This window comes from Dama dama, chromosome 8 (genome assembly GCF_033118175.1).
Source record: "Dama dama isolate Ldn47 chromosome 8, ASM3311817v1, whole genome shotgun sequence".
NCBI classification, from domain to species: Eukaryota; Metazoa; Chordata; class Mammalia; order Artiodactyla; family Cervidae; genus Dama; species Dama dama.
In genome coordinates, this window is record NC_083688.1 from 16,979,558 (window position 1) to 16,991,601 (window position 12,044).

The window sequence follows — 12,044 nt, forward strand, 5'->3', positions numbered from 1 at the left end:
GTAGTTGACGATCTCCCATGCCTCACCCCCAACCCCTCGGGGATCGCCTCCACCTGGGACCTGAGGCAGTCTCCCCCATCTGGCCTGTCTTCCCCTCCAAGACCACCCTGTGCTCCTCTTGGCCAGGGTCACTGGGAGGTGGAGGTGCCCGTACCGCCAGCTCCCTGTGGCCGGCAGCTGGCTTTGGAACGGCCTAGTCAGTCACAGTCGATGGGGGATTGTCCGGGCCTTCCCAGGGGGACCAGGGCGGCCTGGGGAGGGTCTGAAACCAGGCCTGTGGGTCCCGGGTGGTGGCCCTCCTGTGCTTTTCCTTCGGGACTCCTCCCCTCCGTCCTCCCCTCGTCAGCGACAGTGTGGGGGGCTCCCTTTGTGCTGAGAGTGGTAAGCGGGGGTGGGGGGCTCCTGAGATCTTCTGACTGTCTGCTGTGTGAGCTGGGTTCCCGTAGTCTTGCTGGGAACTTCTGTCCTCTCTGCTGGCCTCCCAGCCCTGGATGCTCTGCGGGTCAGAATCTGGGTAAAGGTGGACCAAGGAGGCCTTCCTTTACCCCTTCTCCGGAGGACAGCTGCCTGTGAGCCAGGCTCCTCTCCCCTGCGTGAGTGTGGCAGACTGGTGGGGCTGGCATGCCTCCCATCCCCGTGAGGACTGGGCCGTCTGTGTATGTATGTTGGAGGGGGAGGTCCTCAGGGATGGAGCCCGGGGGCACGGCCCTTGCCTGTTGACCAGCCTGCCCTGCACAGTCCCTGCCCACCCCCTCCTCCAAAGGAAGGCGCTGGCACAGGAAGAGGGCAGTGGTGTCACCCAGCTGGATGCAGAGGGCAGGTGGACTGGACGGCCTTGGTGAGAAGCCAGAGGACATGACGAGGCTGCCCCGGGCCCCACCCGCCCCCCCCGAGCCTGAGGAAGTGGCAGGGCCCCAGCTTCAGGTGCCCACGAGCCGCCTCCTCTGGGCAAGTGCCATCAGCCGCACCTCCGAGGGGGCGGGGCCCGGCGCGGGCTGGTGGAGGGTCACCACGAGGGGGGAGCGTTCCCGTGGGTCCTGGCGGGGCCCTCCTGACCACACATATCCCACTTTACAGGCTGGCTTCGGGCTCTTCTTTAGGAAAAGTAGTATAACTTGCCTTTTCCTTTGGAACCTGTCAGCCACCAAAGCCCTATCTTCACTTAGCAGACACCCAACACCCTGTTTCTCATTTTCGGGATGATTCTGCAAGTTCTAGAAGTTAAAACCCACTGCATTCTAAAAAGATGCTTTCTCTCTCCCCCAACCCCACCCAGGGAAATGGGCAACACAGACCTCATGATTCCACAGAACACCTCTGGCTACTTCCGGCTAAAAGGGCAGAAAGAGAGGAGCTGGACTAGGCTCGCTAGGCAGGTCAGGGTTCCTGAGATCACTGGGGTGCTTGGGGAGAGCTGGGCAGGCAGGCAACGCTGGAGGGTGTGGGAGGGATCTGGGAAGCCCCGGAGGGCAGCAGAGGCCTGGCTGAAGAGGCTGAGGGCACGCCAGTCCAGGCGGAGCCACTCTCAGTGGCAGCGTGGGCGTGGAGCAGGGACTGTCCCAGGGGCTCTGGTCACCCAGACCCGTGGCCGAGGGTCCCAAGGACATCGCTGTAAGGTCTGCTCAGGGCAGCTGCTACTGGCTTCCCGTCAAGATTGTGGAGGAGTCACTGGAGGCCTGGGAGGAAGCAGGTAGCCTGAGCCCCTGTCTGCCAGATGAAGAATTTTCCTTCGGAAGAGTCTGTAGAGGACGTGGCAGGTGCAGGGCCCCTGAATCCATGAAGGGTGCTACCCCTAGAGCGGGGCTGGTGGCAGGGCAGGGATGGTCCTTACGTCCAGGATAGAGTCATTGTGGGGCATCTGCTGTGTGGTCAGCGCAGGACTAGGGCCGAGAACTGTGGCTAGGACACGGCCACTGAGGGGTCAGTGGCCCCAGCCCAGGGGCACTGGCTACCACTCACCCATCGCTCCCTTTTGGGGGACACTTCCCTTCATGAAGTAGTTCCTTCCAGATGCCACAAGGACTCCGATGTGTGCAGGACACTGGGGAAGAAGGTGACACGTCCAACAAGAGGCAGAAAGGCCGAGGCACCCAAAGAAGCAGACACAGAATGTGGGTTCCACTGTGGGGTCATGGGGTGGTCTGGAGCCATGGAGCCGGTGGCCTTGGACTAGACCTTGAGGGTGGTGTGTGCCTCAGATTGAGGTACCAGGGGGCGAGGATCACGGGGGAAGGGGTGGTGTGAGAACTGGCCTGAGCAATCACAATTAAAATGACAACAGCTAGAGTAATGAGGGTAGGACTTGTCAAGTCACTAAGGGTGTGAAAGAGGCTCTGGAGCACTGGCCCCAGGCCTGGCGCAGAGTGAGCAGTTGGCAAATGGCAGTTGTTATTATGACCAGGAGCCGGGCCCCCTGCGCACCCTCCTACCCCCGCAAACTGTGAAAGGTGCCAGTGCCCTCAGTTTCGAGTGTCAGCCTATTTTGTATTAAAAAGCAGAGGTATCACTTTGCCAGCCAAGGTCTGCATAATCAAAGCTATGGTTTTTCCAGTAGTCACGTATGGATATTGGACCATAAAGGAGGCTGAGTGCCGAAGAATTGGTGCTTTCGAACTGCGGTGCTGGAGTAGACTCTTGAGAGTCGCTTGGACAGTAAGGATATCCAACCAGTCCATCCTAAAGGAAATCAGTCCTGAATATTCATTGGAAGGACTAATGCTGAAGCTGAAGCTCCAATACTTTGGCCACCTGATGTGAAGGGCTGACTCATTGGAAAAGCCCCCCGATGGTGGGAAAGATTGAAGGCGGGAAGAGAAGGGGATGACAGAGAATGAGATGCTTGGATGGCATCACCTACTCAATGGACATGAGTTTGAGCAAGCTCCAGGAATTGGTGATGGACAGGGAAGCCTGGCGTGCTGCAGTCCATGGGCTGCAAAGAGTCGGACATGATTTAGCAACTGAACAACAACTATTTTGGATGCACTTTTGCACCCTTTCTGCCCTTTTACCCATTTCCTGCCCCCAGGGTCAGGGCTGGACCCCTGGTGGACCCAGCCCTCCATAGCTCAGCTCTTCTGAGCTGAGACCCAGCGTGGTGGCATGGCAGCCCCACTGCCCTGGCCCCTGGCCCAGACATGACCACGTGAACCCCACTCCACAGTGGATGGAGGTGTCCTTTCACCTTGCTGGGCCTGTCCTCTGGGAGTGTTACAGGACAGGGCTGGGGGCCAGCTCCTGTGAAACTTGGGGCTGCTTCAGCCTCTGGAGCGATGCCTTCACTGCCCAGAGTGAAGTGGGGTCCGGGTGTCCTTTCAGTCATCCCAGGGTTGCCCCCAGGCACCTTGGAGAGTGTTTCAGAACTCATATGAGGAAACTCCACCCTAACCTCAACTCAGAGAAGCCAGGGCCTCATTCAAAGGACCGTCCCTGCCCTAAAACCTGCTCCCCCTGCAGAGACCTGTCACCTACCTAGACCTTAATCTCCCAGCCTGCCTGGGGACTCCATTCCCACCATATCCAAGGGACTAGGGCTCATCTCACCCTCCCCTCCTCCCCCAGGCCCTCATCTTCTTCTGCCTGCTATCTGTTATTACATTAGCCTTTCAGTGTCTGGCCCCCCTCCAGATGTTCTCCTTCGGGGGCCCTGCTCCAAACAGCTAAGCAAGGACCTTTTTAGAAACACAAACCCCATTGCCAGAGTTCCCCTTAATGTCTTTCAGTTACCTTCGAGTTAAAACTCCAATTTCTTAGCAACAAGCCCTCTTCCCTGTGTTCAGCTTATCCCTCTCCTTCTCGCTCACCCATTTCTTGGACATGGGGCCCCAGGTCCACTGAAATCTCCCCCCTGAAACCCCTGGACCTTTGCTTTCTTGGAACCTGCACACATTTGTAGCTGATCCCTCTGCCTGGAATATCTAATTCACCCCAGATCTTTTTCTCTCTCCTAACTTCTACTCATCTTGAATTTTATTTTCAATGTTTATGTCACTATATTACTTGTAGTTTTTTTTCTTTAAGTGGAAATGTCTACAGTGTTTGCTGGCTACTGGTGTAATGCATGGTAACTCTGCTTAGGGTCCCTGAACTGCAATGCCTTCCTCTCTTCCCATCTGGGTGCTTTCAATCTGGATTCCCTGCTGACTCTGAACTGCACACAGGTAGTTACACCTATAATGGTTCATGCCTGTCAGTTTCTCAATGTTTTATCCTCAGTACCCAGCAGTTCCTGAATTATTTTGGTTGCTTAATAATAATATTCATTAAAATATTTTTAACATAGTTTCTGTTTCAAAACTATAGGTCTAAGTGTCTGAATGTTTAAATTAAAATGCTGAAGAGTTCTACAACTCAGTTTCTAGCTGGAGCCCCTTTTCTGCCTCAAGGTGGATTCTTAAGCCAATTCCAGAAAATCTACCTTCTATGAGCCCCCTCCCCATCCAATTTATGCTTTTTATTCCATTTTCTTCCTCACTTCTGTTGCTGTTGTTTTACTGTTCAGTGGCTAAGCCATGTTCGACTCTTTGTGACCCCAAGGACCGTTCCTCTGTCCTTCACTATCTTCCGGAGTTTGCTCAAATTCATAACAGGATCCAAGATAGAGGGCCTCTTGGAAGGGTCTGGACATTGGCTGGGAAGAGTTGGGTCCTGGGAGACCACGCTGAAGCCTGGCTGGCATCTGCTCTGTCCTTTGTTTCATAGTAGGCAGATGTCCCCCAGCCTTTGCTGAGATAGCCTCTCAACATGTGGCAGAGGATAGAAAGGGGGCAACCACCGAGTGTGGGCCAGTAGCTTCATTGAACCCGTTCCCTTTCAAATCCCAAACCTCAAGATCCTACCTTTCAAGGGGCCTCAGAGCAGAAGGGATGGATTTGAGTAATGATCCACCCGCCTCAAACGTGAGGAGGGGCTGGAAGTGAGCCTGAGCCTTGAGAAGTCTCCGCTATCTGAAAGAGCACAGTAATGAGTCTCTGAATATGCAAAGAGCCCCGTGGGGCCCAAGTGGGTGGGAGGCGGTCATGGAGTGAAATGGCTCTGCTTAATAAGGGGAGGAATATTTCTGGAGCTGGATTTTGGGATGGGGGTTCAGGGATTGGTCAAGGGGGTGAGCGGGGAGGGTAGAGCTACTGCGTGCAGGATGGCCAGGGGACTGTATAAGAATAAGGATGCCGACTTTGTCACTGCTGTGCCATGGGCCCTGTTTGTCTCTCCAAACTTTCAATAAATTTGACTGCGCCCAAATTGGAGGGCTCCAATTTGGAGGGCCCCAAATTGGGGGCTCCCCCTAGGAACTGAAGGGAGACTCTTTCTGTCTCAAGCTCAAACTCCTGCCCTCTTGCCCTCAGGGAGACTCTGGGAGAGGTAGCTCGGGCTCCTGATGTGACCCCAGTAAAACGATTGGTGGTCCTCTGAGGACATACAATTCTGGGAAGGGGTACCCTTTGAGAACAGGGGTCATTTGGATGAACCTGGGGTATGGTGGAGTCAACTCCCCATCCTCCCCGGTGAACACATTTGGCTCTTTCATCAGCACCTGGGGTGATTTTAATACAGATAATATGCCAATAATCTGTAAAAGAAGGGTACCCAAATTGATTATGAACAAAACTTTTTTGAATGATGGAATTAGCAATTTTCTTCTGGAAAGAAATTGGCATTCCTGATAAAAGGCAGGAGCAAATTTCTGATAAACTTTAGTGGAATTAAACCTGGTGGGAAACCAGTGCCCAGCCCACCCAGCTGCCTCCCCAGAAGGAAGGGACAGTGGCCATGCCTGTGTGTATCTAAGGAGACATGCAAACCCTACTTTCTCAGCTGCTCCCACAAAGAGAGGCGATTACCCAAAAACAAAGTCCGTCAGGTCAAAGCTATGGTTTTTCCAGTAGCCATGTACAGATGTGAGAGTTAGACAATAAAGAAGGCTGAGCACCGAATAATTGATGCTTTTGAACTGTGGTGTTGGAGAAGCCTCTTGAGAGTCTCTTGGACTGCCAGGAGATCAAACCAGTCATTCCTAAAGGAAATCAACCCTGAATATTCATTGGAAAGACTGATGCTGAAGCTGAAGCTCCAATACTTTGGCCACCTGATTCAAAGAGCTGACTAATCGGAAAAGACCCTCATGCTGGGAAAGATAGATGGCAGGGGGAGAAGGGGACGACAGAGGACGAGATGGTTGGATGGCCTCGATGGCTCAATGGGCATGAGTTTAAGCAAACTCTGGGAGATAGTGAATGACAGGGAAACCTGGAGTGCTGCCAGTCCATGAGGTTGCAAAGAGTTGGACATGACTGAGCGACTGAACAACAACAGATCTACTTGAGTCTCAGCTGGGTCTCAGCAACAGGCCTACAGAGACCTGCATAGTCCGATGGATTCTGGGAGGGGATGCCACACCTGAGGAATGAGGGAACCGGACACCATCAGGGGGAGCCTTGATTTCTTTGCCTGCACAGATGAGGGTTGCATTGCCCCTCTCTCTCCAACCTTGTGATGAACAATGGCGATGAGAATGAGATGGCAACATAACTGGAAAAACAGAACGTGGTTTGTGAATCCGGGATTTATTATTACTATCATCTGATTCAGAGATGACCTGCTCCACATCAGAAAAGCTCAGGTAGGATTCAGGTTCTACACAGGTGTCCCTCTCCTAGGCCTTTTCAGTGGCATGCCATGTCCTCACCATCCAAACATGCAGCTCCCCACTTTGAATTTTTGCTATGATTGCTCTGCCTCTGAAGTGCATAGCTTCCTTCCTCCCTGCAGCAGCTTCCTGACCTCCTCCTGTTGCCTCCCCAACAGTCAAGACCAGAGCAGGTGCTCCCCAGCTCTGTTTCAGCAAAGCCAAGGCCCCCGGAGCCGGTATTGGGAGAAAAGGGTTAGTTGCCTTCCCAGCCCATGGCAGTCCCTACCGGGCCTCTCCCCACCCCCAGCACAGGCACAGCGACGTCTGTCTCTCTGCTGATTATGAGATAGCTCATGGCTGTTAGGTCTGCTTGAATAAGCTCTTTTGTCGTGGAGAATTTTCCCATGTCAAACATTTAGTCTGCTGTGTTATGGGTCAGTGAGCAAGGAGATAAGCCTGAATTCTTAAACAAACTGGTGAACGCAAGACATCTGTCTCAAAGCCGATCAAACATCTGTCACACTCTCCCCAACTTCCAAGACACTTTCTTAAAAAACAGATCATTGTTTTATACTTACCTTTCTTTGAAAATTCAGATATTATAAAAATATAGACATTGGCAGATGAAAATCCCTCAGAAATGTGCACCTCCTCCCACCTCCCTTCCCCAGTGTCAGAAAACTATTGCTAATATTTTGGCATATATTGCTCAGATTTTTCTTCTCTGCCCCTACTGACATACATATTAGTATCATTGCCTTCTTTGTTTATCATTGTACCGTAGATATGATTTTGCTATTTGCTTTTTGACTTAACACAGAACTTCTTTCTGTATTAGGGTCTCATTTTTAAAACAATTGTGCAGTGTTTCATTGTGTCCATGAGTAATCATTTTTAATGAGCTTCCTGTTGATAGATATTTGGAATTCAACCCTTTCCAATCCAATTTTTACTTTATATAAATAATACTGCGATGGATATCCTTGCACATATGTTTTTATATACTTGTGAGAGTGTTTCTATGAGTACAGGATATATTTCTAGAAGCAGAAATGCTGCATCAAAGGTATAAATATTTAAATTTTAGTAGGCATTGCCGAACTGACTAAGAACCATGACTGGCGTTCAGTTTGTGGATTTCTTGAAGGTAGGAATGCCACAGGATACCTTCCCAGTGCTCGCAACGGGAAGGAGTGGTCCAACTTGGGTATACTTGGGAGTGTTTCCTCAGCTGTCTGCAAGAGTTGAGGCAACTTTGTGTGTGAGGACTAAGCCAGGAGAGGATAAGGCATAAATTGTTGGTCTGGAAAGGACAGTCATCACTTGAGTGGATCCCAGGTAAGTTGAAGCATGAAAGACAGGGACATTTATGAAATTGTGTGTCTAACATAATAGTCCCTTTGAGAGAGACCCCTTCCTCCTCCCCCAGTTCCAAACACTGGGTTCTTGGAGGAGCCGCCTATGCTATTGTTTGCTGGCTGAGCCAGGGGTCAGCAAATATAATCCCTGGCTAAGTGGAAGCTTTCCCTAACATTAAAAATATACATATTTATTTATTTGCCTGTGCCAGGTCTTAGTTGTGGCATGTGAATTCTTAGTTGCAACATACGGGATCTAGTTCCCTGACCAGGGGTTGAACTCATGCCTCTTGCCTTGGAAGCATGGAGTCTTAGCCAATGGACCACCAGGGAAGTCCCCTAACTTCAAAAAAGTTCCCATTACTTTTTTGAATGGGAAGTAAGGGAAGACAGGATTTTCCTGTTAGCTCAGTTGGTAAAGAAACCGCCTGCAATGCGAGAGACCTGGGCTAGAACCTTGGGTTGGGAAGATCCCCTGGAGAAGGGAAAGTCTACCCACTCCAGTATTCTGGCCTGGAGAATTCCATGGACTATAGTCCATGGGTTGAAAAAAACTGGACACGACTGAGTGACATTCACTTCACTTCAAGGGAAGACAAGTCTTGTTTTATGTGAGGGGTTTGGAAATATGTGTGTCTAGAGTCAACCAGGGGTCTTGGTTTTTGCACTGTGGAGAAAGAGATTTGGAGAGACTGAAGTGTTGCTCAGTTGTGTCTGACTCTTTATGACCCCGTGGACTGTAGCCCACCAGGCTCCTCTGTCCATGGGACTCCCCAGGCAAGAATACTGGAGTTGGCAACCATTCCCTTCTCCAGGGGATCTTCCTGACCCAGGGATGGAACCCACATCTCTTGTGTCTCCTACTTGGCAGGCAGATTCATTACCAGTGAGCCACAGCCAGGTTTGAAACCCCAAAGAGACTGAAGCTGACTCCCAAATAGAAGCTGAGACAAGTGGCAAAGAAAGCTCTAGAGCCCAAGTGGTGATGGAGGCTCCGATTCTTGCCATCCCCAAGGCCCCAGGCTAGTACTTTTGGTATGGGCCAAAAAATTAGTTTTGCCTCTCTTTGACCTTTGTATGAATGGAAGTGCACAATTTGTACCCATTTGTCCTTGTCTCTTTGATGCAATGGTTGGTGAGATTCATCCATTTGTTGTACGTAGCAGTGGCTTTTTCACTTTAACTGCCTCCAGTGACTTTGAGTATGTACGTCTGAATAGGATTTTTGGGCCACGTGATAGCTCTATGATAACATTTGAGGAACTACTAAACTGTTTCCCAAGACAATTACACCATTTTAAGTTCCCACTAACATAGTGTGAGAATTCCAATTTCTCTCCATCTACACCAATACTTGTTATTTTCTGTCTTTTTGATTACTGTCCTCCTAATGGGTAGGAACTGGTGTTCCACTGTGGTCTTGCTTTGCATTTCCCTCATGATTAGTGATGTTGAGCAAGAATTGCAGTTATTGGCTATTTGCTTGTCTTTTTTTGGGAAGTAAAGTCTATCCAAAACCTTGACCATTAAAAAAATTTTTTAAAAAATTGACATGTTGCAATTATTTTTTAAATATGCCGAATGCTAGGTCTTTCCTGGTGGCTCACCAGTAAAGAATCTGCCTGCAATGCAGGAGACGCAGGTTCTAACCCTGAGTCGGGAAGATCCCCTGGAGAAGGAAATGGCAACCCGTGCCAGTATTATTGCCTGGATAATCGCACTAACAGAGGGGCTTAGTGGGCTCCAGTCCAAGGGGGTGCAAAAGAGTCAGATATGACTTAGCAACTAAAGCAACAAATACCCTTATCACATATGGGACTTGGAGATATTTTTACCCCATTATGGAGCTGACTTGTGTTTTCAAAAGATCGCTGTGGTTACTATTTTGACAGTATACTGTGGGGAGAGAGCAGAACTGGAAGCTGGAAGAACAGATAGGAGGCTAGTGTAGTCATCCAGATAAGAGATGATGGTCGTCAAAATAAGTTCTGACTTTCTAAGTTGTAAGGCAGAGCCTTGGGTCTGCTGGAAAGTCTTAGTCTGGTTCTGGCCTTTGACTCTCCCTGGCTGATCTTTTTTTGCTTACCGTTTTGCTCACCCTTCCTGATTTCAGTTTATGTCCATTTCCCCATTTTCCCTTCAGTTTCCGTATATGTTAGTTTCATCTGGCCACATTGTAGGCAGTTTTGTGAACCACCGGTTTCCCCTTTGTAATGCGAAAAGAAAGAGGTGGTAGGCAGGAAGTCAGGTGGGCAGATTCCTGGCTTTTGTGGACTCCACGAAGCTGACTCCTGCTGCTCGTCCCCCCCACCCTGCCTGCACCCCAATATTTATCTGGCTCTGAGTTCTGTTTCTCCTTCCTGCATTCCCAGCTGCCCGTGACATACTGAGAGCCTGGTAAGAGACTCAGAAGTCAAGGGAGGCAATGGAGAGCTTTGGAAGACAGCCCACAGGCCCCTAAAAATACAGAAACTCCATTCTTTTCCAACCGATGGGGCAGCCCCTTCTGAATCTGCATATCAGGGAGCTTTAACAGGTCCAAGTCAAGCCTTGGATGCCACACTCTGCTCTCTGGGAGGTCTGAGTGGGGGCTGCAAAGCTTGCTGAACACAAAGTCTGTATCCAAGATTCAGCTGAATTTTTAACATGTTGGAAACCATCTAGTAGAAATAAAAATTTTAAATAAGCTTCATGTAGAACAGCCATAGCCTAGTCTTGACTAGATAGACCTTTGGCTATGGTTTTTCCAGTAGTCATGTATGGATGTGACAGTTGGACTATAAAGAAAGCTGAGCGCTGAAGAATTAATGCTTTTGAACTGTGGTGTTGGAGAAGACTCTTAAGAGTCATTTTGACTGCAAGGAGATCCAACCAGTCCATCCTAACGGAGATCAGTCCTGGGTGTTCATTGGAAGGACTGATGTTGAAGCTGAAACTCCAATACTTTGGCCACCTGATGTGAAGAACTGACTCACTGGAAAAGACCCTGATGCTAGGAAAGATTGAGGGCAGGAGGAGAAGGGGACGATAGAGGATGAGATTGTTGGATGTCATCACCAACTCAATGGACATGAGTTTGGGTAAACTCCGGGAATTGGTGATGGACAGGGAGGCCTGGCGTGCTGTGGTCCATGGGGTCACAAAGAGTCGGACACGACTGAGTGACTGAACTGAACAGAACTGAGAACATTCAAGGCTAGGACATTGGGTAAAGTTAGAGAGTATCTAGGGTGCAGAATTTAAGTGAGGGGATAAATTAGGAATTTGGGATGAACACAGACATCCTATGATATATAAAACAAGCAACAGGGTTCTGTTGTATAGCACAGGGAACTGCCTTCAATATCTGTAATAGCTTATAATGGAAAAGAATCTAAAAAAGAAAAGATGCATATATTACTGAATCGCTTTGTTGTACACCTGCAACACTGTGTATAATACTTCCATAGAATAAACAAATAGAAACATAAGGAAGCATTCACTCTCCTTCTTGTCTCTTGCCTTATTCTAGTCCTCGCCTTAAGGAAATATCAAATAGCCAGGAAAAAAATCTAATGAAAGTTATTTAAGATTTACATAGTGAATATACTGAACATTACTGAGAGAATTTAAAGAAGGACAAAAGTGAAGATCTCTACCCTGGTGATGGATTAAAAGACGAAATATTTTAAAAAGTTAAATATGACAGTTCTTTCTAAATCTGCCTATGCATTCAGGGCAATCCCAGTAACAATCCTAGCTGGTTACTTTGTGGTAATTGGATGATGATTCTGAAATTTGTGTGGAAATTAAAATAATTTAGAATAGCCAAGGAAATACTGGGCTTCCCAGGTGGCCCTCGTGGTCAAGAACCTGCCTGCCAGTGCAGGAGACATAAGAGACATGGGTTTGATCCCAGGGTTGGGAAGTTCCCTTGGAGAAGGAAATGGCAACCCATTCCAATATTCTTGCCTAGAGAATCCCATGACAGAGGAACCTGGTGGGCTAAAGTCCATAGGGTTGCACAGAGTCGGATACGACTGAAGTGACTTAGCACACAAGCAAGGAAGTTCTGAATA

The 12,044-nt window shown here is 49.2% G+C and overlaps 1 long non-coding RNA gene across 2 annotated transcripts in view; it reads left to right on the plus strand.

Moving 5' to 3' along the window:
* The first annotated feature begins 6,030 nt into the window (after positions 1–6,030).
* LOC133060800 (uncharacterized) overlaps positions 6,031–12,044 on the plus strand; it is a 70,329-nt gene continuing 64,315 nt past the window's right edge. The window contains exon 1 of one of the 2 annotated variants that reach the window (XR_009693849.1): positions 6,031–6,619. This is a non-coding gene — a long non-coding RNA (uncharacterized LOC133060800). The remainder of the gene's footprint in view (positions 6,620–12,044) is intronic. The other variant, XR_009693850.1, reaches the window with a different exon arrangement.